The sequence below is a fragment of the Lissotriton vulgaris genome, chromosome 1_1 (assembly GCF_964263255.1).
Source record: "Lissotriton vulgaris chromosome 1_1, aLisVul1.2, whole genome shotgun sequence".
NCBI lineage: Eukaryota > Metazoa > Chordata > Amphibia > Caudata > Salamandridae > Lissotriton > Lissotriton vulgaris.
The window spans coordinates 160,807,190-160,833,148 of record NC_141685.1 but is presented as its reverse complement, the minus strand read 5'-3'; the positions used below and the strand labels follow the sequence as shown (position 1 = coordinate 160,833,148).

The following is a 25,959-nucleotide window of genomic DNA, read 5'->3' as shown; positions in this document are numbered from 1 at the left end:
AGTTTTGGAAGATTGTGGCGTGAACGTGGGTTCCTGACGTCACATGGTGCAAAGATCCAACATGGCCAACTAGTACACGACCTTCTCGAGTCACTGACCTTGCCCCTACAAGTTGCGATTGTGAAATGCAGTGCACACAGAAAGATTCATTTTTTTAATTTTTTAAAATATTTTTATTGATAAATTTTTTCCCCACATTTTATTTCCCCCCCCCTCCCCCATTAAATGGACAAGGCACAATAAGTTTCATAAGGCAGCCACATACTCAACTACATATTCAAAAGAAAAAGAGAAAGTGAAATATTACAATATACATACTACATACAGATCCTATCATAATATATACGGATACAAATAATATATGTTAACATTCCATAATACATACATTCCTCAAAATACCTTATTCAGTTCCAGCCTTCCATTGAATCAAAGGACCCCAGATTTGTATACCCAGCTGTTTACCCTTTCTCCCTTTCCTAGAGTAAATAGCTGTTTCCAATTTTTGTATTGACAAAGTTTTTCCTAGCCATTGATGATACGTGGGAGGATTTGGATCTAACCAAGTTGAGGCCACAAGCAGTCTAAAAATCGACATTGCTACAAACAGAAAATATTTACAATTAATTTGTCCGTTGGGGGATATTCCCAACAAAATAGTTGCTGAGTCCAACTCTATTGTTGTGTCTAAGGCATTCCGGAAAAAATTCCCGATATCTTGTTTTATCTTATCTAAGTGTGGACAAGTAGAGAAAATATGTAACAAATTGGCCTCCATACTGCCACATCTAAAACACGAGATGCCCGACACAGCCCCCCATTGAGCAATTTTCCATGGCGTATAATACAGGTGATACAGGCTCTTGTAGTGCTGGGCCTGAAGAGACGCTGAGCATAGTAATTTACGTCCCATCTCAAGTGATTCAGAGAAAATATCTCTTTCTCTAGCTATATCTAAATCTGAGGACCATTTAATTATCCATTTGTCAAGATCATCCTTTTTTAACTTTGTCATTTCTAAATAAAATCTTTTTATAGTACAGTCATTACCTTTTTGTATGAGATCCATCATTATACTCCTCCCAAAGCCTAGAGCTCCCCCTTTTTTATTTAATATACAACTCCTTATTTGAAGGTATTTAAAGAAATGATTTGTGTTTAACATATACTTGTTTTTCAAATCTATAAATTGTAAGATGCCATTATCATCCCACATATCACCAATCATTCTTATACCTCGACTCTCCCATTCCTCATATACCATTCCTGAGAACACAGCCCTAGGTAATGAGGGATTATTTTTGAATCTAGTATATACACTATATTTCCCTATTCCAACTTTTTTGGAAAATCCTTTCCATATGCTGTAGGCCGCCATAATTATCTTGAAACGTGTTCTTTTAAAGTAACTTCCATCAGTAAATCTTAAAAAAATATTTTCAGCATTTGTACCCAGAGCTAAACCATATATAGCCAGCGAGCCTGTCTTATCCCATCCATCCATCTCAGCCCCCCCAATTAATCCAACCATTCCTTGTATTGCTGCAGCCCAATAATATACCTTTAGATCCGGCAGTGACCACCCCCCTCTCTCCCTGGGAAGGGACATATACCTCAATGCCCTCCGGGTTTTACCTCTAGCCCAAATAAAACGATTTACCATACTTTCGCAAATTTTAAACCACTTATTTTCAATTAGAAGAGGGTTTGCCCTAAAAAGATACAACAGTTTGGGTAAGATCAGCATTTTAATAATATTAACTCGCCCAACTAATGATAAATGTAAGTTCTCATAACGATCCAAATCTTTTCTTGCCTTTTCGATTACTGGGGCAATATTATTATCCACCAAACTATCTAAATTAGACATAATATTAATTCCGAGGTATTTCCCTGCCGGCACTACTCTTCTATCTTCACAAGGTGTAAAAGAATTTTTAATAATCTGGGTTTTAGACGCGTTCAATGAGTACCCTGAGACTTGTCCAAATCTTAAGGCCTCGGCCTCTACAAATGTAGTTGCTTCCGTAGGGCAAGGTGTTATCACCGCAACATCGTCAGCATAGGCTAATATCTTGCATGGCCCAAGAGCTGTATTGACTGGGGTGATCTCTGGTGCTGATTCTATCTTCCGTATTAAGGGATCCATGTAGATGGCAAATAGCAGGGGAGAGAAAGGACATCCCTGGCGAGTTCCTCTCTTGATTTTAAATTGACCAGTTATACCCCCGTTTATCCTTAATGCTGCACCTGGATCCATATATAGAGTCTGAATTGCTTTCAAATAGCCTCCTCTAATCCCAACTCTAGCTAGGGTCTGCCACAAATACTGCCAGGAGACCCGATCAAATGCTTTTTCCGCATCCAAAAGCATAACTGCCATCGGGTCTCCTGCTACTTCCGCCACATCAAATAAAGTTATAACTTTTCTAATATGGTGAGTTGTCCCTCTACCAGGAATAAACCCATGTTGGTTATCACTAACCAAGTTACTTATAATTCTTGCAAATCTTGCAGCCAGTGCCTTCGAATAAATTTTGGTGTCATTATTCATCAATGTTATTGGGCGGTACGACCCTGGTTCATTCGGAGGCTTTTCTTTTTTTAAAATTAATACTATATCTGCCCCGCTCCAGGATTTGGGAATGGATACCCCACTTTGTGCAGCTTGAAACATTTGAGTTAAATTATTACCAAAACATCCCCAGAAAGTTTTATAAAACTCAATCGGTAGCTGATCAGGTCCAGCAGCCTTCCCCGAGGGTAGAGCAGTCATTGCTTCTTTAATCTCAATTTCGTCCAACACGGTCTCTAATTCCTCTGCATCTTCAGGGGATATAGTTTTTACCTCAATGTTCTGGAGATATTCATTTATTCTATCGATACTACTGGGATCTTTCTCATCATATAAAGATTGGTAAAACTTCCTAAAGACCTCCCGAATTTCTTCTGGATCTGAATGTAGTTGTCCCTTTTCATCCTTTATTTCCTTAATCGTCCCTGCCGCCGCTATCTGTCTGGTTCGTATTGCAAGGACTCGCCCTATTTTCTCACTGAACTCGTAACATCTCTCCCTTCTGATTGTATATTGCTTTGCGGCTCTATTAGCAAGTTCTTCCTCTGCCTCACTTTTCACCTTCAGTAATTCTATTACGAATTGTTCAGTCGGCTCTCCCCTTATTACACAGTTATTAAGTTGTTCTTCTGCCTCCAGTACTTTTCCCTCTTTCTCCTTATATCGCAGTCTTTCTGTTTTCCTCTTGAAGGCGCTATAACTACACGTTTCACCGCGTGCTCCTGCCTTAAAGGCATCCCATACTATGCCAACTGCAGCAGTTCCTCTATTATATTCAAAGAATTCAGTAATCCATTTAGACATATGTTTTATATAGTCATCATCTAAAAGCAATCCCCTTTCGAATGTCCACTCCCTTCTTATTGTTGTTCCCCCACTCTGCTTTATCGTTAGGATTAGGGGATTGTGGTCACTAAGTATCCGAGGAAGTCTATCAATTTCCACTATACTAATTAAATCATTGGAAACCAGGAAGTAATCCAGCCTAACGCATATCTGATGCGGTGCTGAATAATATGTATAACCGAGTTGTTTCGATCTGATTGACCCCCAGACATCTCGCAATGTATTATTTTCTAAAAGATCAGTAAGGGCCTTGTAAACCTTTTTTTTCCTCCCCTTATACTGTCTTATTGAGCCTGATCCTAGACCCTCCGCTCCGTCAATATTTAAGTCTCCACCTATAATAACTCGAGGGGCCCAGTCTGCCAACTCAGAATCCAAAAATTGCAGAATTTCTGGATCGTCCTGTGTAGAACCATATGCTGCAACTAATGTTGTCCACACCCCCCCTAATAGTACCTCAACCATCGCCCATCTCCCCCAATTATCTCTTAACTTTCTCCTTGTTACTACATTTTTATCCCTCGATAGAATCGCTACCCCTCTCTGTTTAACTCCTTGTTTAGAAGCAACTATTAATTGAAACCCCAGCTGATTAAGATATATCTCATGGGTACTCATTACATGTGTCTCCTGAAGAAACACAAAATCTACGTTCATTTGCCGTAGCCGTATTCCTATCTTCTGCCTTTTCGTTACATCATTTAGGCCGCATACATTCCATGTCACTAATCTAATAGACATTTTTCATTTTATTTTTTTTCCCCAGCCAGTTCTCTTCAGACCCTATCTGCTTGCTTTTATTTAATTTTCTAGAAACGATATACAATACTAGGCCTAGCACACTGCATAAATAGACTTCCCTGTTAATTTCAATATTGTCTTCCACATCTTCAGTGTCACTACCCATATCATACAGTTGATACAAATTACTTTTGTCAAATCCTCTTAAGTGTCTTGTACCTTTGTGCCCTGTCCATTTCCCTGCCCATCCCCAACCCCACCCCAGACTGCCCCCCCTCAGAGTCCCACCCCCCCTACAGGCAAATAGGTCCAACGGACCTATGTCTGGCCGACTTTTGCCTCCTGGATGTCAAACCCGTACACCCCCCTAACTTTCCCTTCATCTTACTGTGCTCAGTGTATGTCCAACAAATACCACCCCTATTCGTGCTCAACCTCTACCCCAATTCTTCTTATATTAATACCAATCTTTACTTATTGAAGCAGAAAAAGCTACAACTCAAGAAAACCATCCGATAAAGAGGAGTAAAACATCAAATACATTTTTCATAGACCTTGAGCAAACAGTTTCCTCTATTATTTTAAATAAGTCCTCATATGTAGCTTTCGTCCCCAAAAATTACTTTACACAGTCTCTATTTTCCATATTATATTTATCTTCGTTTCTTTTGGGGAATATCCCTAAGAGCTACTGCATGATCATTATTCTCAACATTCTCCTTGTGCCTTGTTTTCCGTTGGTCTTGCAGAAAGTTAAGATATTCTTGTGCAAGTATCTCAGAGTAGAACATTTTAAAGTTCCCATTTACTCCAATCTTCAAACGAGCGGGATACAGAAGGTAAGCCTCACAACCTATGTTTTGAAATGGGGTAATGAGCTGCCTCATCCTCCACCTTCTTTCCACAGTGGTGTGGCAAAAGTCAGGACGTGCAAAGAACTCTACGCCGTTGTATTTGCATTTAGCTTGGGGCTTTGCTTTGTTAATTATCTCTTCTCGCAGAAGAAAATTCCCCACGTATAGAAGTATTGCGCGAGGCTTACTCTGCGCTGCTTTCTGGATCAGAGGAAAACGATGCGCCCTTTGTATTTCATGGTCAAGATCCCATGTAGACAACTCTGGGAGGGCACCCTTTAATAAGTCAACAACATACCCCCGAACATCACTTCCTTCTTTCCCTTCCTGTATTCCAATCAGGCGAACATTGTTGCGTCTTTGTCTGTTCTCAAATTCCTCGAGTTTCCATAACATGTCGGCCGTAGTCTTATCTTGTTCTTTTCTGTCATCCTTCACTTTGACCATATCATCTTCTAATTTCCCGGTTCTAGTCTCTACTTCAGAGACTCTCTCAGCCATCTCCTCATACAACCTGCTGACCTTACGCAAGGAGGATTGTATTTTCCTATTCGCCTGTTTAGCCCTGCGCTTTGCTTTTTGGCTCTCAATGCGAGCCTCACTCTGCATTTGTTTTAATGTTGTAAATAAAACTTCAAAATTAGACATACCACCATCCGCTCCACGGTCCGCAGAGTCCAGAGTTTCACCATTTACAAACTCATCTGCCGGTATTCCAGAGTTCTCTGCCATCTTATCCAAATTTAGTTTTTTTACTACTGTTTTCATATTGCCTCTGCGTTCCTTTGACAATCTCTGTTGTCTAGATTTCCCTTTTCGTTTGCTTGACTTCTTTTTTTTGCTCTTAGTTTTAATTTTTTCCACAGATCTGATACTGCCCTCAGGATTTGTCTTTGATCTAGAAGAGACGTCTTTTTGCAATGTTTTTGAACTGAATCCTTATATTCTTTATCAATAGGTTCTATCTCACTACTGATAGGAGTTGAGGAGTTTTCAGAGTCAGTCCCTGATACAGTCTCATTACTTCCCGTGTCAGTATTCACTGTTTCATCATCTGAACTCTCCGTCTCTGACTCCGTGTCTGTCGTTGATCCCAGACTTCCATTCATACTTTCCTCATCATCCGCCTCGTCATTACCAGTGAAAAAAACCTCATCACTGGGAGAGGCAGGGAGTGCATCAGGTAATTTGCGTGTGCTTGCATCCCTCTTATTAATTGAATCCAAGTTAATATCTTTATCAACCCTTAGCTCTGTTTCAATTAAGTTAGTTGCAGCCTCAGAATTACTTTTTTCTACAACAGTATCCTCCACCAGGCTTTGTTCTGCGCCTGGCCCTTTAACTCCAGATACCACTGGTGCCAAATGAATTGTGGCTTTCTCCTTTAAGAGCTTGGGTCCGCCCACTTCCACAGCAGTAGAAAAGTCTCCGCCTTCTGCTGCCTCTGTAACTTCAGTTAGAGGCTGTACCTCGAGCGTGCAGGTACCATCCCCATCTGCTCCTGCCTGTTCAAACGGTTCCCTCTCCACAGCAGGCTGCAACATCCTGCACAGGCTCACCAACGTGGGGACTCTCACTCCCTGTGGCAGATTCGACTGCAAAGTTGTTTGGTCAGTCGTTACTGGTGTTGCTGCGGGCAAAAAAGTCTCAACTATGGTCATCTGGCGGAGTGCAGTTTCCTTTCCAAGTACCTCCCCAGCGGTGAGTTTTGCTTCCTCTCTTCTCCTTACAATAGCTGACGCTGGGACAGTCACATTCTTTTTTTCCCTCCTTCCTCTTTTTCACGTATTTTCTTTAATTTATTTTCCTTTGCCGCTTCTCGCCTTTGCTGCGCTTTAGATCGTGCTTTCCCTCTTAAATTAAGCGCTGGGGCCCCGAGGTTATCCATATCCTCCTCCACCTCGGAGTCACGGCTCCAATCGTCTCAGTCACGATTCTTCCTCGAGTAAAGTGCAGGTTTTGTAGCCATAGATTTTGAAGCAACTTTCCAATAGCGACTTCCAGGTAGGGGCGAACGGGAAATCAAAGCTGAACAGTGTTTGTGCAGATATTTCTGCAGAGCCCACTTTTTCTCTTGTGGAAAGTCACATATCAAAAAAAGCAAGCCAGTGAGTTCTCTCAGCATCGCTTTTTATCAGTATCAAGTGCTCTTTTCTCCCAGTAAGAAAGGCAAATTTTCCGCAGCAGATTAGATTAAATCAACTTAGCTTGGTAGTAGATCGGTGTATCTGCAAATCTGTAAGTCTGCAATCTAAGCATATGAGCACGTAGTACACCTCATCTTCCCAGTCAGGAGGGTTACAGGGTGCGACCATCCACTACGGCGTCTCGGCGGCCATCTTGCCTCCTCGCCTTCGCGGGCGTGGCCACTGCTGCTGCAGAAATTTCCACCCAAGTGCACACAGAAAGATTCAAGATGATGTTGGTCGAGGGAATGCATTTGCAGACGAGATCGCGAAAGAGACTGCAAGGAACACAATGAGTCGGATGTATGTTGTAGGTCCTGCTAGATGGACCCCTGATGTGGGTATGTGTGAGGACACTATCGAAAGCGTGAAATGTATACAAGCTGACGCGACTGAGAAAGAAGTGAATGAATGGAGAGAAAGCAAGGGTAGGTTGGATACGAATGGTTGTTGGGTCGAACTGTCAGAACATCAGCGATGGTTGTTACCTGACGCTTATGTGCTCGCAGTGGTGACGATGGCCCATGGAATGGCACACGTCAGTGTGAAAGGAATATGCAAGTTGTTGGCCCCAGTATGGCAGAATAGTGGTATTCCAAAATGTGCCGAGAATTTGGTCAGAAATTGTATGGTGTGTTTGAAGCACAATCCCGGTAGGGGAACCCCAACTCCAGCTGGTCATTTTGCACCTCCAACGTACCCGTTCGAGGTCCTGCAGCTTGACTTCATCCACATGGAGAGGTGCAATAACCTGAAGTATGTCCTTGTTGTTGTTTGCGCTTTCTCCCGTTGGGTAGAAGCGTACCCCCTTAAGGACAACACTGCATTGTCAACTGCCAAAGTCCTTGTCAAAGAATTCTTCCCTAGATTTGGCATGCCTAGGATTGTCTGGAGTGATAACGGAAGTGAATTCGTGGGACGTGTGATGAAGAGAGTGTGCGAGTGCCTAGGCATCAACCAGAAGTTCCACGCTGCAAACCACCCCCAATCGGCAGGCTTGGTAGAGTGCTATAATGGCACGTTAAAATTGAAACTCGCCAAAATCCAAGCTAGCACAGGTCTCAAGTGGCCAGACGCTCTGCCTTTAGCACTCCTGTCTACCAGGATGATTGTCCATTCTAGACTGGGACTTAGCCCGCACGAAATCGTGTTCGGGCGCCCAGCAAATATATGGGGAGTACCGAGACCGAAGAGACTTAACGAGATAGAATATCCTGTACTGTCTGACTATTTGCACGAATTGACAACTAAACTGCATACTTTACATCAACAGGTCCACAGCTCCTCTCCACCGGCATCTGATGATCCAGGCCATGCCATCGAACCTGGCTCGTGGATATTAATTCGAAACTTCAGGAGAACCAAGAACGAGGAGCCCCGCTGGACCGGACCTTTCCAGGTTCTACTATCCACCCGCTCTGCAGTACGTGTCCACGGAAAGAAGAATTGGGTGCACGGCGCCCATTGTAAACGAGTCCCGTTGCCCCTTCCATATGACCGGTGGGTCCAGAAAGGAATCGCTGACTCTGAACATGAAACAGTACCCCGCTTTGTCCCCTTCAGTAATGCCCGATTGAAAGGAACTTGTACCGACAAAGAGAGCGATCGCCTTTTACAAGGATCTGTGCCACCGGCTATGCAGTTGGACACTACCGAGCCTGAAACATTGTTCAAAGATCACACTGTGTCTGAGAAAGAACGTTATAACCTGAGGCCAAGACCAAGAAATTGATATATCCGACCTAGTGTGATCTTCCCTTTTTTTCCAATGGACTATTTTTAATTTCACAGCTCTCTCGCCCAGGGAACTAGCTAATTTTTGATTTTTGAACCGCCATCCGGTTCTGCTGCTAAGGCCGCGGTTGAAGTCTGAGAAGTGCAGCCGGGAACGCCTAGGTCCACGGTTCTGGTCAGTCGAAGGGAGTTACCCCTGGCTGGACAGAGCGCACACCTTGGCAGAAGCAACCAACCACCGTGGGCAGCAACCAGAGGATGGAGTTTCCGAGGGTAGAGAGACCTGCCAGACACATGAAGTTTGAAAAGAAAATATGTACTGTAATGTCAAAGAAGAAATTCGTGATAACATGTATATTGATGATGTGTAGCATAACGATATTCTTGACTGGTTATACCTTATTCACGTTTCAAGTCACCTTTGTAAACAACAACCAGCCTACACCTCCTCCAACTGTCTCTTCACACTCCTTTCACCCCCTTCCTGAACACGAGTCAGCTAGAAGACTAGAATTCGTAAATAACTCCTTCGTCCAGCTCCTACATCAGCACCAGTCTATAATGAACACTACAAACTGTTGGATATGTGGACTCAGGCCACACACAACAGATAAGGGCATCCCATACTTCATCCTGCCATTCAGTTATTACGGTTCTCTGTGGCCTTTCCAAATCATGTTTCTGTTCGCCCTAGAACCATACCCGCCCCGTTCCACGGATAGCGATTCCAGCAACAAGGCACTAGTGGCGGGAATAAGAAACATGAGTAGGGATATTGACCCGTATCGCACGATTCCTAAAGATGAACTGACTCCCTACAGTCGCTGGAATGTAACTAAATCTGGGATCTCTCTGAATAAAAGCCAGAAAACAAAGAAATCCTCCCCAGTCTGGATAGTGCCCCACCGAGGTCACTTATGTCTGCAAGGTATTGGCAGGGATCCCAAAGCACAGTTGGGGAAAAGCGTATGCACGGAAACGTACGTGTTCGCTTCCCGAACTTCCCCTCCATACTTGGCAGCTAAAGGCACCTATTTCGTCTGCCATGACAAAGCCTACACATGGTTACCCCCTGACTTCTCGGGCACATGCTTTATCTCGTTTCTGCTGCCACCCACCTACACGGCCGGGGCAGATTACCATCGGACAAGGACAGTTAGGGGTGTCGTGAGTCAAGACGACACCGCGGGTCAAGAGTTTGGAGACTTTGCAAAGGGTTTTCTGCCATTTTGGGGGCCTATGGTGAACAGCAGGAACATTCGACAGTTGACGAGAATAGTTGAGTCTACCGTGATTGAAACGGCCGGTGCCCTTAGCAACTTAACAGCTGAACTTCAGTCCGATCGACTTATGACACTTCAAAACAGGGTTGCCCTAGACGTCATACTTGCAGACCGTGGTGGCGTGTGTAGAGTGATCCAGTCTAGTTGCTGCGTTTTCATCCCTGATAATGCACCGACAGTATACCAGGCCATCTCCAAACTGCACACAATCTCTGATTCACTTCACGTGGAGAAAGGGGATTGGTCTCTGCTAGGGTGGTTCTGGGAACTGATCTCTGCCTGGGGATGGAAAACTCTGATCTTCATTGGGATGATCCTAGCCATTCTGTTTATGTTCTGCCTATTTGTGCAGTGCGCTCCTGCAATATGTAGCCTCTGTGCTACTCCATGTGTAAGGAAGCCTGTATCAAGGGACGAACTGAGCAACAGGATGATGCTACAGCAACATCTCCATGAATTCATCAATACAGATCTGGACTCAGATTAGCATGAGTTATTGCCTAATATGAGGGCAAAAGGTGGGTCTGTGGTACTAAAACGCCTCAGCCAGGCTCATATTAGACATCCCACGCAACGAACACATCTCTGGTCACCTTAAAGACCTCCACTGGTTACCCGTCAATAAGAGGATTACTTTCCGACTGCTTACCCACGCACACAAATCACTCTACGACATCGGACCAGATTGCCTCAACTCTCGACTGTCCTTCTACACCCCCTCCCGCCAACTTCGCTCTTCCAGCCAAGCCTTCGCCACTGTACCTCGCATCAACAAGACCACCATGGGAGGCAGATCCTTCTCATACCTGGCTGCCAAAACATGGAACTCACTCCCCGCTTACCTTCGCCTCACTCAGAATCACCTAGCGTTCAGAAAGCAGCTTAAAACGTGGATATTTGACAAATAATCCTCCTCCCCTTCCTAAGCGCCTTGAAACCCTCTGGGTATGTAGTGCGCTATATAAATTTTACGACTTGACTTGACTTGCTGCCCCCCGGTACCGAGATCCAACACTCGTGTCATAAAATATCATCGTACCATGACGAATTTGGTATCTACGAACCGGTAATGATTAGGACATCATTCCTATGCATTTGCGTCACGATCGAGTGATGCTGACACCCATAAATCGTGGTTTCCGTCCGAACCCTCGGACGCCATTTTGTGAGCGGCATCCATCTTAGGGCTTGCCCTCATATAAGTCAATGGATTAAGGACGTGCTTGATCTGAAAGGACACGTCCACCTTAGCTGACTTCCCCATGACCTGGCCAAAGCTGACTCCACTGCCTCCAGCCAGACCTGTTTGGGTAGCTCCTCGTTCTGTGGCCGAGTTAGATAGCATCAAGGCACAACATGTCATAAACCATTTACCACCTACAGAACATGTTTTCCCATACACATACACCTGTCCATGTTTCTTGTTTATAGCCAGTTTTATGACTAGGAGGTGCCCGACTTTATTGGTGTTTCATCGATATCTGATGGGAGTTCTAGGCCTGGCTGGGTAATCCATCACGAACTGGACATCTAAATATGTGCTGACCAGCATGACTTCGCTCTTTGTATTATTTAGAAAATATGTGTATGACCATACCATAAACTAAGGTATTCTTGCCTGAAGCTGTACATTGTGTATATAAGGGGAAGGCTGGTTCTGTAAAAACGAACAGTCTCCTGAGAACTTACGGCCCGTGCTGTCGTACTTCTCGGACGCATGTTACTTGGTTGCAACCAATAAACCTTGATCCTTGACTTCATCTAGAAGACTCTGTGTTTCTGTAAGTCCAGAACAGGGAGAACCTAGAGGTCTTCGGGTGTTGTACCCCCTGGCACCACCGGGTCTTAAAACCCGGCACCTCAGAGGGAGGCTTGGACAAAGGGTTTCCTGCCTTGGGAGGTGCTAGCACCACCCCAGACAGGACTTTGTGTATTAGGGAGGACCAGGCTGAATAGAATGAGACATGCCCGGGGTAAACAAGGTGTCCCGTGCATACACTGGTTCAAACCAGTCACTGGGGCACTCCTGCCCCAGCTCTGGTGCGAAACCTGACAAAGGAAAGGGGGTGTAACCACCCCCCTTCCTGGTCCCACCCAGGGGAGGGACCTAGTCGTAGTGCAGCCCCCTTTAGCCGGATAAAAGTAGGAGCTGGTCTCTTAGAAATTAGATTACTCTTGACAACTTCAGAAGAAGAAACTCTTGACCCTTCGACGTTCTGCTCCTCAGAAGACGGAAGAATCTCCCCTATGGTCAGGGAGTGACCATCCTGCTCCGCAGGCACCATCAAGCATCTTTGCGGTTTGCTGCAACGTCCTTCCTCCAGGAACAAGACTGCCCAGCTCGACGAGAACCGGATCTTCAGACCTCTCGGACCTCAACCTGCCACCACAACACAGCTGGGACCCGTGGGTGCGACGAGACACTTGAAGCCGGCCATCTTCACAAGCCTGCATTGTGCTTCCAGCACGACCGCCGAGGGATCCTCGAGTGAGTGCATCAGGGTTTGAGAAGCCCTACACCTAAGCAGCACCTGCACCGAAGACCAGCCCCCCCAGCATCCACGAGATCTGCGTGGGGCCCTTTTGCCTGGTTGCTGCTGACCCGGTTGGCTGGTCACTTGCCGGCTGGCTAGTGACCTCTGAGACGACGACCCAAACAAATCAACACCGCTGGTCTGGTCCCCCAGACTGGCCCTTACTTCCCTGCAAAGGAGAAGTACCCCGGACCCTCCTGGTCCGCACCAGACGCCATCTTTGCTCCACCGCGTGGCTTGCATTTGCCAAGGCCTGTTGACCAGATCGACGATCCAACACCGCCAACAGCAGCAGACTTCGTGGGACAGCTTGTGCCCCCAGCCTGGTCGTCGAGAACAGCTCCTGGTCCGCGCAGCTGCAGAGTCAAGCGTCCACTCTTCATCCTGATCGCGGCGACAGCATCTGGTTCCCTCCTGGTTCTGGCCTAGTCACTGGCTAGTGACTGAGACTCTGTCCCCTTCCCTTTCAGGACTTCTTCTTCCTCACCTCCATCTGGTCGCCTGCCAGCAACTCTTACTACAGGCTCCATTGGGATCAACACAGAAACTCAACATACTTTCAGCCCTATGCACCCGCAGTCCGTGGGTTAGGTAACTAAGGCATCTGGGTGCTGAAGTCTGTGTCCACTATCCTAGTGTCCAGGTCCACTGTTGTTTTTCCCTTAACTAGTTGGGTTCGTCCGGAATCCGTAACTCTTTAAACAGTTAGATCCATAGACGTTGGTATGCATCTCGCTTGTGAGTCTCCTCTCTGCACGTGAGTCGCGTGGGCCTCCTGCTCCTACTTTCTTCAGTTGGTAGCGTAGTCCCAGCGATCCTCTAGCCTCTGGATCCTCTCACTGTTCTTCTTTTCCTCGCATTCCATTGTATTGAGTATATGGTTTGTCGTGCCCCTAAGGCACTCGTGTAATTATTGTGGATACTCGTATTTCTTTTTAGTAATTGTCATGTGCTTAGGCCTCTGACCTCATAAAGAGTTCAAAGGTATTTTGTTATAAATAAATAGACAGTTTATTTTCATAACAACTTGTGTGGTGTCTTTTCATTTGGTATTCAAAGGTTATATGTGGTAAAACAGCTGGCTTCACATGCCATTCAGAGTTTAGCCTAAAGACTGCTCTTGTCCACGCTACTAGGATAGCTGGTCTATAAGGTTGACTTACAACCAATCACCATAAGGGTTGTTTGGACTGATACAAAGTGATCCCTAGAATTAGTGAGCATTATATATCAGGCCAACTTCTAACATTCTGGAGTCAGTTATGCAAACATTTAGGAATGGAAATAGCATTATCCTCCGCTTTTCACCCACAGACTGACGGCCAGACAGAAAAAGTTAATCAATACCTTGAACAAAGTGTACGGTGCCTAACCTCCATTATATCGGCTCATTGGGATGAGGTCCTACCATTGGCAGAGTTTTCATACAACAATAGCTATCATGCAGCTTTAGGCTGTTCCCCTTTCTTTTTTATAACTGGCTTACATCCACAATCAATTCCTGCCATCCTTCCAGATTTATGCCTGCTGTGACCGAAAGATTAACAGAATTGCGAGAATTTCAAGACCAAGCCAAGCGTAGTTTAGCAAAAAATAAACAAAAAGGTCAAATTATCAGTCGATAAACACAAAACACCAGCACCACCCTATAAAGTAGGGGATCTCGTCTGGTTAATAACCAGAAATATCCAGATTGAAGGCCCCAAGAAACTAAAACCTAGCTTCATTGGCCCCTTTCCCATAAATAACATTTTGAATCCAGTTTCAATGAGATTAACTTTGCCCTCGGAATATGCCATCCACCCAGTTTTTCATGTATCTTTGCTCAAACCACATGATCCGTTGTAGTGACTGAGGTATTGGTGCTTTTTTGGCTCGGTTATGACCGTTGCCCACCACCATCTCAGTATTTGTTGCTGTCATTCAAACATGTATGGTGTTTGTCCATTCCCGACCTTTATTTCACCTAGTTAGTAGGGCTTGCCTATAGACTTTGACAGCTTTATGTCCCCTTATATGCTGCTTTTCTCTCTTTTTCGGGCCTAAAGGCCTATGCTCGAGCGATGCCATGTTCTTTTCTGACACCATCCTGCTAAGCCTCTTTAGGTGAAAGGCAATGTTTTAGTTTCAATGTGTTTTTTGCTAGTAGTGAACCAGCAAGGACCGGTTCTTATCGGAGGAATGTGCTCTCTTCGCGCTGGAGCCATAACAAACGCTTGGCCAGCTGCTGTTGTGTGCCTGGTACGGAAAGGTACAGGAATCTCATGAGAACGGTAGGCGGGTTCTTCTAGAAGCTTCGAGAGAGAGCTACATTCTATATTAGTGAAAGCGGGTCCAAGTGAGGGTGAGATGACTGTCTGGTGGTTTTGGCGGTCTGGTGAAGCATCACGGTGCAGACGTGCAGTCGTGTTTGTGGAACCGAGAGTCCTGACCCAACCCAAGAGGGAAAGAGAGAGGGAGCGGTCTTCAGATGTCTAATAGTATGGTGCGGTGTACCATGTATGATTAATTTTATCTAATTATTCCTTTATTTTCAGGTTCTATATGTGTGTATGTATATTAATAAGTCATTTCTTTCTATGTCCTTTCATCATTGTGTAATAAAAGACCCCAATTTGCATTAATTCTATTTGTTTGTTGTCACTAAGAGAGAGTGTGGGTTCTTCTTAACCAGGTGCTGTCGTATAGAAGGAGGGGTGATTCCCTTCTTACAGGTAACTGATGATGGGAAGGTGCGCTGCTCATGATTAGGGATGACTACATGGGAGAATATATAATTTGTCCTTATTCTCTGTGGAGGAAGGTCGGGCCCCTTTTTTACCAAATGCTTACAGAGGGATGTGCTAGTTCCCCTCTAGTGAGTAATTGTAGATACGGAAGGGAAATCAGCTCCTAAGCAGGAATACCTAAATTGCTGGTAGACCAACCCAACATAGCTTAAGTGGTATGTACTGATTTTTACCGGAAGGTGTTGCTGATTCGCACCCGGGTGCGTTGATCGCGTAAGTGCGCGTTGAACGTCGGAAGACGTTGCTGACTTGATTTGATATTTGATTCGTCGGAAGACGTTGCTGATTTGATATTGATTCGTCATAAGACTCTATCAGAAGCGGTCGCTCCCCACGCTCCCTGGTCTCCCTTGGGTATCTTTGGGCTTCACTTGCATTGCTATGTGCTTTAAAGAACTGCTGCCTGCTTGAATTTCCTAGCGCTCTATTGCTCATTTGTGCATTGCTCGTTTGTGCAGTCTATATCGTAGTTTGTATTGCCCATTTGTGCATTGCTCGTTTGTGCAGTTTATATCGTAGTTTGTATTGCTCATTTGTGCAGTTTGTATCGTAGCGCTCGCATTGCAGAATAGAAAATAATTATTAGTGCCTGACTGTGCCGGTGCCACTGCCAACGGCGTAATCCCACTTTGTGCCCCAACCTGTTTCGGTTTTGCTTTTGCTGCCATTTTGTTGTTGTGCCTCGGAGCCCGTCCTCTCCACCCCGCTCCCGCCTCCCAGCTGCTCCTCCCTCCCACTGACTGCTAAGGCTCGCCTTGTCTTAAGAAGCGCTGTGACCGTCCTGACTCTATCTGAAGCGGTCGCTCCCCAAGCTCCCTGGTCTCCCTTGGGTATCGTTGGGCTTCGCTCGCATTGTTTTGTGCTTTAAAGAACTGCTGCCTGCTTGAATTTCATAGCGCTCTATTGCTCATTTGTGCATTGCTTGTTTGTGCAGTCTTTATCGTAGTTTGTATTGCTCATTTGTGCATTGCTCGTTTGTGCAGTTTATATCGTAGTTTGTATTGCTCATTTGTGCAGTTTGTATCGTAGCGCTCGCATTGCAGAATAGAAAATAATTATTAGTGCCTAATTGTGCCGGTGCCACTGCCCACAGCGTAATCCCACTTTGTGCCCCAACCTGTTTCGGTTTTGCTTTTGCTGCCATTTTGTTGTTGTGCCTCGGAGCCCTCCTCTCCACCCCGCTCCCGCCTCCCAGCTGCTCCTCCTTCCCACTGACTGCTAAGGCTCGCCCCGTCTTCAGAAGCGTTGTGACCGTCCTGACTCTATCAGAAGCGGTCGCTCCCCACGCTCCCTGGTCTCCCTTGGGTATTGTTGGGCTTCGCTCGCATTGCTTTGTGCTTTAAAGAACTGCTGCCTGCTTGAATTTCATAGCGTTCTATTGCTCATTTGTGCATTGCTCGTTTGTGCAGTCTATATCGTAGTTTGTATTGCTCATTTGTGCATTGCTCGTTTGTGCAGTTTATATCGTAGTTTGTATTGCTCATTTGTGCAGTTTATATCGTAGTTTGTATTGCTCATTTGTGCAGTTTGTATCGTAGCGCTCGCATTGCAGAATAGAAAATAATTATTAGTGCCTGATTGTGCCGGTGCCACTGCCCACAGCGTAATCCCACTTTGTGCCCCAACCTGTTTCGGTTTTGCATTTGCTGCCATTTTGTTGTTGTGCCTCGGAGCCCGTCCTCTCCACCCCGCTCCCGCCTCCCAGCTGCTCCTCCCTTGCTCCGCCCCCTCCACATCCCACTAATGTCAGCACAGCTGAAGCGCAGCGTTCACGCGCAGCAGACGCGCCCCATGCGCGCTGAAGGCACGCCAAAGGTAAGCCCGTATACGCCCGTCCATGCCTGTACTGCGCCCAGCTCCAGACCCCCTGGCCCCCGCAAAATCCACTCCACCCGCATAAAGTACGACGCCGCCACCCTCTCAGCACTCAACCCCGGCCGTCTCCCAGACTGCTACCAAGCGGTCCCAGGACACACCCATGGACCCTTCACCTGCCACTCCTGCAAGTTCGACTGCATCAGGACCCACACCAAATCCACAAACTCCAAACAGAGCTCCGACACCAACCACCTGAAGTGCATCCTGCTTAACACCCGCTCGGTCCACAGACACGCCATTGAACTTTGGAACCTACTCGACACCACATCGTCGGACGTCGCCTTTCTTACAGAAACCTGGATGAACGCCTCATCAACGCCGACATCGCCATAGCCATCCCGGACGGCTACAAGATCATCCGAAAGGACCGCATCAACCAAACAGGAGGAGGCATCGCCATCGTCCATAAGAACACCATTCGCATCACGACCAGTTCCGACGATAACCTCGCAGCCGCCGAACATCTCCACTTCCAGATCCACACCGACCCCAAGACCACACTCAGAGGCACCCTCATCTACAGGCCACCAGGACCCCGCACACAATTCAGCGAAGACATCACTGACTTCATCAGCCCACACGCCCTCCCCTCCGAGGACTACATTCTACTGGGAGACCTCAACTTCCACCTGGAGAAGAACAACGACAGCAACACCACCACCCTTCTGGACAACCTCGCCAATCTCGGACTCAAACAACTTGTTGACACCCCAACCCACTATGCCGGGCACACGCTCGACCCAATCTTCACCTCCAGCAAGCACATCTCCTTCAATCACACCACAGCTCTCCATTGGACGGACCACAGCTGCGCTCACTTCAACTACAAAAAGACCACGAGCCACAACCACCCACAACCAATTCCCCGCAGAAACTGGAACAAAATTACCACCGAACAGCTCTTCACATCACTTCACCAAAACCCTCCTGCCAAATCATCGGACCCAAACCAAGAAGCCACCAACCTCACACAATGGATCACCCACAGCGCTAATGAATTAGCACCCTTGAAAAACCATCAAATCAAGCAAGGTAGCAAAAAAGCCTCCTGGTTCAATGATGACCTCAAGAAATCCACGAAGATCTGTCGCACCCTCGAGAAAGCCTGGCGAAAAAACCCAACCACTGACAACCTGGCCACCTTCAAGAACGCCACCCGCAAACACCACCAACCGATCCGATCCACCAAGAAATCAGCCTTCAAGGATCGACTCGACAACAACGCCCACAACAGCAAGCAACTATTCAACATCGTCAAAGAGTTTACCAACCCCACCGCCGGCACCAATGACATCACTCCCTCCCAAGAACTCTGCGACTCTCTAGCCTCGTTCTTCCACAACAAAATCGTTGACATACATAACAGCTTTGGAGACCAGTCCACCCCACCCACCTACGAATTAAAACCCCCCTCCAACAACCTTTGTGCCTGGAACCCAATCACCACTGAAGACACCATACGCCTGATGAACTCCATCCACTCCGGATCGCCAACCGACCCTTGTCCCCACCACATTTTCAACAAAGCAGACTCCATTATCGCACCCCATCTCCGAGACGTCATCAACTGCTCCCTCAACTCCGCTACCTTCCCGGAAAGCTGGAAACATGCTGAACTCAGCGCCCTCCTGAAGAAACCCACAGCAGACCCCACTGAACTTAAGAACTACCGCCCCATTTCGCTCCTCCCATTCCCTGCCAAAGTCATTGAGAAAGCCGTCAACAGTCAGCTCGCCGCCTTCATCGAATCCAATAAGTCCTCCGACCCTTCACAGTCCGGCTTCCGAGCCAAACACAGCACCGAGACCGCCCTCATCGCAGCAACAGACGACATTCGAACTTTACTGGACAACGGAGAAACAGCTGCCCTCATCCTACTTGACCTCTCCGCAGCCTTCGACACAGTCTGTCATAGCACCCTTATACAACGCCTCAGCAATGTCAGAATACAAGGAAAAGCATTGGACTGGATCATCTCGTTCCTCGCCGGAAGAACCCAGAGAGTCCGCCTCCCCCCTTTTAGATCAGAGGCCACCGAAGTCATCTGCGGCGTACCACAAGGATCATCACTCAGTCCAACCCTCTTCAACGTATACATGAGTCCCTTCGCATCCATCGCGCGCCAACACAACCTCAACATCATCTCCTATGCAGACGACACCCAGCTGATCCTCTCCCTCACCAAAGACCCAAACACAGCCAAAACCAACCTACACGAAGGGATGAAAGAAGTAGCCGAGTGGATGAAGAACAGCCGTTTAAAACTGAACTCGGATAAAACGGAAGTGCTCATCTTAGGATCATCCCCCTCCGCCTGGGACGACTCATGGTGGCCACCGGCCCTGGGAAACGCACCCATACCAACGGACCACGCACGTAACCTGGGCTTCATCCTGGACTCCTCCCTCTCGATGACCAAACAAGTCAATGCCGTCTCATCTTCATGCTTTAACATCCTACGTATGCTCCAAAAAATCTTCAGTTGGATCCCCACCGAAAAAAGAAAGACGGTCACCCATGCACTGGTCACAAGCCGACTGGACTACGGATACACCCTCTACGCCGGAACCGCAGCCAAACTACAGAAAAAACTCCAACGCATCCAGAACGCCTCAGCCAGACTCCTCCTAGACATCCCCCGCCATGCTCACATTTCCGGCCACCTGAAAGACCTCCACTGGCTCCCCGTCAACAAGAGAATAACGTTTCGTCTCCTCACCCACGCACACAAAGCCCTTTACGACCTAGGACCCGAATACCTCAACACGCGCCTGTCCTTTTACACCCCCGCCCGCCACTACGATCGTCCAATCAAGCCCTCGCCGCTATTCCACGCATCCAAAGATCCACCATGGGGGGAAGATCCTTCTCCTACTTAGCGGCCAAGACCTGGAATTCTCTCCCCACCTACCTCCGCCTTACACAGAACCACCTCTCCTTCAGAAAACAACGAAAAACTTGGATATTCGATAAGTAAAATACCCCACTCCCTCAAGCGCCCTGAGACCCTCTGGATGAGTAGTGCGCTATACAAATTTTAAACTTGAAACTTGAAACTAGATTTGATATTGATCCGTCAGATGACGTTGCTGATTTGATATTGATTCGCACCAGGGTGCGTTGCTCGCGTAAGTGCGCGCTGATCGTAGAAAGAGGTTGCTGACCTGATTTGATATTTGATTCTGATTTGTCGGAGGACGTTGCTATACATACCCTCTGAGCTATGATCTATAGTATCTTTAGTTATTTATGTTATTCCTTTCTCAGGTAGGTAGTCTGAATGTGGTGTTTGTTGTTAGGCATTCTGGGAAGGGACTGTGATGAGTAATTATTTTATAGCTAACTAGCTGAAACACCATAAAAGTAGGAAAATATCAGTCATTACATCCATCCAAACGAAAAGACAACCCTCCTCCACCTGTTGTAGTTGGAGACGATATTGCATATGAAGAAAATCCCATTATAGATGCAAAACGTATACATGGTCGATTACAGTATTTCATTGACTGGAAGGGTTATGATGCGTCAGAAAGATCCTGGAAACAGAAACGCATGTACATACTCCAAGATTGGTCAGCTCTTTCCATGCCTTGCATCCGGAAAAACCCTGTCACATACGAAGACCTTTTGTGTGTGGGGGCAGGAGGCATTTCCTGCATGTATAAACGGTCTTGGCATGTACATGTGAATTACTTTGGAAAGATTTAAGGCCCAAATCACCTTCACATGCACACGTGAGAAAACCTGAGACCCAAAGCTATTTAAACCCCACCCACTTGGTTCCCGATGCTTCCCTTCGTGCCTAAACACTCACCTGACTCCGGACCTTGGTGGCAGATCATCCGAAGCTCTTTAGCGCTCCACCCTGCTTCCTTCCCTGTCTTCACTCAGTTTCTTCGGCTGTGTTCTTGCTGCCCGGAGCACATTTCAAACGTTCCTTCCTGTTTCTGAATTCCCGGCTCCAAATCCTCTCCAGGGACTGTTTCCGATTTCCTGCAAAAGAGAAAAGAAAAGAGAATCAACAAAGGATTGCCAAGCAACACCTCGCTCTGAATGGTAAAGCGTTAGCATGCTTGAACATATACCAGTAAAAATTTTAACTTTATAAAAACTGTGGCAGACCTCTTGACCTTCTATAAATCAAGAGAACGTTTTGAAACTCTTCCTGAAACAATCCAAGGACTTTAAGGACATTGAGTAAGTGAAGAATGTTAAAGTAAAACGGACATTTGTGTAAATACCTTGAGTCTGATTAGAAGACTGAAAGGGAACAGAGAGCTTGATTGTTATTATTATTTATATATATTTAATGTGAAATTACGGAGCAAATATTGTAAAGGAAATCAGTAACTCTTGTGACAATTTAAGCAATCACAGATTATTAGTGCACCTGTAGTGTTTTTTTGTTTATTCTTTCTTTTAGTTTCAAGAATCCTTTTGAGAAAAGGTCAAGGGTAATTCAGGTATACCTAATTAAGAGTTCCAAAGCAGATGTTTGACCTAAAGAAGTGATTTAGGGTGTTCAGATTAATCGGGTACATATATCAGATTATACAGGAGCTGAAAACTGAAGCCTTTCTCTAGAGACATTCTACACGACTGAATTGTCAAGTCTGTCTACAAGAATCCAGTGTGTCTTCTCTTTTCTCTCGTCCCTATTCCCCCCTCCCCCGGGGATCGATCAGGGCAGCAAGTGAATCCTATCCTTGCCTCTCTGGTGGAGTTCAGAGGGAGTTGGGTAATAGCGGCATCAAGGAAAAAACAAACCGGAGTACAGGTGGGTGAATTTGTGACACAATGGGCCCCAGGGACCACCACCTCTAAGGGGCTTTGTACTCGTTGGGAGGGGGGCAGCGCAGCCCCCATTCTAGAGCCCTTGATGGCCTAGGGACTATCACCCCCTAGGGCCGGCTGCAATGTCTCCCGCCATGCCATAGCAAACTCTGCTTTGCTTCATGTTAGCAGCTCCCCTTGCCCAAAAGCAATTATGGCTCCTGCAGGAGGCGAGGAGCCGGCAGGGACCGTGGGGGCATTGGGGCTCCCCCCAAATTGAGGGTCGGCCCCTGGGGATGGGGTCCCTGGGGCCAGAAATGGCACGAGAGGGTGGCCACAAAGCCCCTCCCCTTTAGTTTATTAATTTTTGTTGTTTAATGGAAGGGCAGCCCTGGGGGATGTGGTCCCCGGGGCTAGAGTTGGCCCAGGGGAGTGAGGCCACGCTGCCCCCCCTCCTGGCAATTTTTTTTAACACAAGGCCAGGTCCTGGAGGATTGGGTCTCCGGGGTCAGGAGTGACCCAGGGGCATGGGAACCCCCTCCCTGCAAAAAAATAAATAACACAAGGCCAGGCCCCGGGGGATGGGGTCGCCGGTGCCAATAGTGGCCCAGGAAAGCGGGGCCACACGGCCCCCTTCCTGTTTTTTTTTTAATGCTCAGGCCCTGGGAGATGGGATCCCCAGGGCTCAAAAAATGTTAAGAGAAGGCGGGCCACACAACCCCCTCCTAAAAAACGAAAAAGAAAACCAAAGCTGGATCTCGCCGTAGGCCCGCCCTGTCCCTGTACCACTTGAAAACACACCTTCTGGCACGTTTTGGGTTGGGGGATGAAGTCCCCTCGCATCTTATGGGTCCTTAGGGGCCAACTAGCCCAACAGGTACCTCCAGCAAGCAGCACACAGTAGGATTGCTGAGAGGTGGTCCGAGGCCAATCCCTTTTTTACACCACTTTGCAAACGCGCCTTGTGACGCATTGCTGATGGGGCAATGAGGTCCTGTTGTGTCCTGAGGCCCTCAGGACTAAAGTGAACTTCATCCCCTGAGCAGCAGTGCGCCAGGAGTCGTGTTTGCAGAATGGTGTAAAAAGGTGGCATGGCCTTTGAACACTCTCAGCAATCCAGCTGTATGGGGCATACTGGAGGTAACAGGAGGGCTAGTTGGCCCTGAGGGACAGGGCACTGTCGCAATTAAAACTCACATGTTATCAATGGCAGTGGTCTGCATTTTTGAGACTCTGGCTTTACTGCCTCACTGATGAGTGATCCTATCCACTTTCGGGTACTCACTGACACCCAAGGTGCTCCTCTGCCCTTACCTCTACGCTCAAAGATATCAATTTATAATAGGATCTTGCATTTAAGCCATAGGCTAATTAGTAAATTCTCTCTCTCTCAATCTATGCAGCCTCCATTTGTAACTGCTTCGACTGCCTACTCTTTGGAGTGCAGCACGTTGGCAATCAAAGTCTTGTATAGATCATGATTACTGGACTATTTGTACTTCACAGATGTGCCTGTGATTACTCTGTGGCATACTTTTCCCCTAAAACAGCAGTCTACAGACAGTATTTCCTTGTGAGAACTAGTTGGCACTGAAAGTCGATGTACCATTCTATTGTGAGTTAACTTCAAAACTGTTTATCCTGAATTTTTTTAATGGATCAATATTGCTGATTTTTCTTTATTCCCACCACCTACAAGTGGTGTAATTGTTTTGATTCTCATTAGTAAATCCCCGTGCAAAAGACATTGCTGCCTGCGCCTGGTTATAGTTTTTATGAAAAGTACGTCAATTTATGAGAAAAAAACCTTTAACACCACAAATTCCTTCTCTGCAGCCTTTCTTTTCAGTCCACTTTACTTTCTCTCCTTACATGTCTCTCACAAATGTGGTCCCTCTTCGATGCTTTCAGCTTCTCATTCCCTCACTCAAGTGGACCTTCATGGTCTTAATTTATCTCTTACTTTCTCTTTCTAGCTTCTCACTGTATTTTTCCCGTATTATCTCACTGTTTTCTTTTAACTCTCTTCCTCTTTTTCAACAGTCTTTTTTTCTTTCAATCTTGTTTTTTTCTCACTCTTTCTTTTCTTGCTTTTACTTTTTATGTCTCACTGTCTGTTGTATTTTCGCTCTCTTGATCTTGTTCTCTTCTGCTAGCTCTGCTGCTCTTTTTATCCCTCTGTTCTTCTCTCATCCTCATCTTTGTCTCCTTTTATCTCTCTCTTTATTTTTGCCTTATTTGCTCTTCTTCTCATCCACTGTCTGCATCACCCTCTTTCTTTCCTCTTTTTCACTCTGTTCTCTGATACCTTTGGGTTTCCTCTTGCTCTCCATTTTCATCTTTCTCACTCTCCACCCTACTTGCAGAGTTTGCACCTTTAAGCACTCTGAATAAGGGGGACATCATATCTGACAATCTCTGGCTGATATCCATCATCTCACAAATTCTAAATGCTAACCTTTGACTTTTTCACTCTATTCTATGATTCCCTTGATTTTGCAGTCACTTTCATGTTAATGTGTTTCTCTTTTGCTCTGGTTCTTACCCTATTTCATTCTCGCATGCTATTTCTCACTTAGTTTTCACATTCTCTTAGTCTATCTTTCTATCTCTTTTGCTATTTTGGTCACACATAAGACTACCAGATTTTGAAAACAACAAAAAAACTGCATATTTAAAAAAATCTAATAGAAGGACGACTATTTTACATCAACTGAGGGGTATGGGATGACAGTGCTTATCAACATCGAAATGCCAAGGAAATAAATAAAATGCCATTTTAAACACCGTTTCATACCTGCTAATTAAATTGCTTTCTGATAACAGAAACTAGCCAGTCCTCCAATGGAGTACATAAAAATGTGCCTCTTTTAGCTAGCCCTCTATGAAAACAGGGACACAAGACAAATTTCTTAAAATTTGAAAAACTGGGGTTGTCACACATGCACTTCATAACCTTTGTTTCTCCTTTGCTGTTTCTCGTTCTGATTTTCTACAACATTCACTCTTTTTTTATATCCCCATTTTCTCTCTTGCTTTGTTTTCTTATATATATTCTCTGCATATCAGGTTTCAGAAGGTCCTTCCGGGTCGCAGAGTTGAAAGGGTCTTATCTAATGTATAGTTCATATGAGGGCAGATGGAGTCACATGAGGGCACATAAATGTAAACAGCCCAGTGCAACCAACTCTCAGGGCACCGAAGGTTAGGGGTCAAAGTGCAAAATGCTCCTAGGACAGACAACATAGGCACATCTATTATTAGTGCAGCAGGCACAGTGGAACCAGGGATGAAGAGGAGGCCAAACCAGAGACCAAGGTATGTCGCTCGGCTTTGAAGCTCTGCCAGCAGTCGTTGCAAAAACGTGATGTCCCGCTATTCAGTGAGCCTACCGGGCAGGGAAAAGACACCATAATGCAGCGGAAGGGATCCTGATTAAAAGTCTCCCTGCGGTGCTGCGAGAAAACCACCGGAACGGCAGAAATCAGCGACTCCAGGCGGACAAACGACTTTCAAGATGGCGGCATCGACGATATGAGGAGACTCCGGGTGCGGCGGTGGAGGGACTGAGCCAGCAGCTGGGGTGCTGCGAGTCACCGGGCCATGGGCCGGAGCGTACCAGGTGACCCATGCACTGGTCACAAGCCGACTGGACTACGGATACACCCTCTACGCCGGAACCGCAGCCAAACTACAGAAAAAACTCCAACGCATCCAGAACGCCTCAGCCAGACTCCTCCTAGACATCCCCCGCCATGCTCACATTTCC

At 46.3% G+C, this 25,959-nt stretch overlaps 1 long non-coding RNA gene across 1 annotated transcript in view; it reads right to left on the bottom strand.

Annotated features, from left to right (window-relative positions):
• The window catches only part of LOC147737966 (uncharacterized), a 353,381-nt gene extending 332,059 nt beyond the window's left edge, over positions 1–21,322 (bottom strand). The window contains exon 1 of the long non-coding RNA XR_015305504.1: positions 21,232–21,322. This is a non-coding gene — a long non-coding RNA (uncharacterized LOC147737966). The remainder of the gene's footprint in view (positions 1–21,231) is intronic.
• Between the last annotated feature and the right edge of the window lie 4,637 nt (positions 21,323–25,959).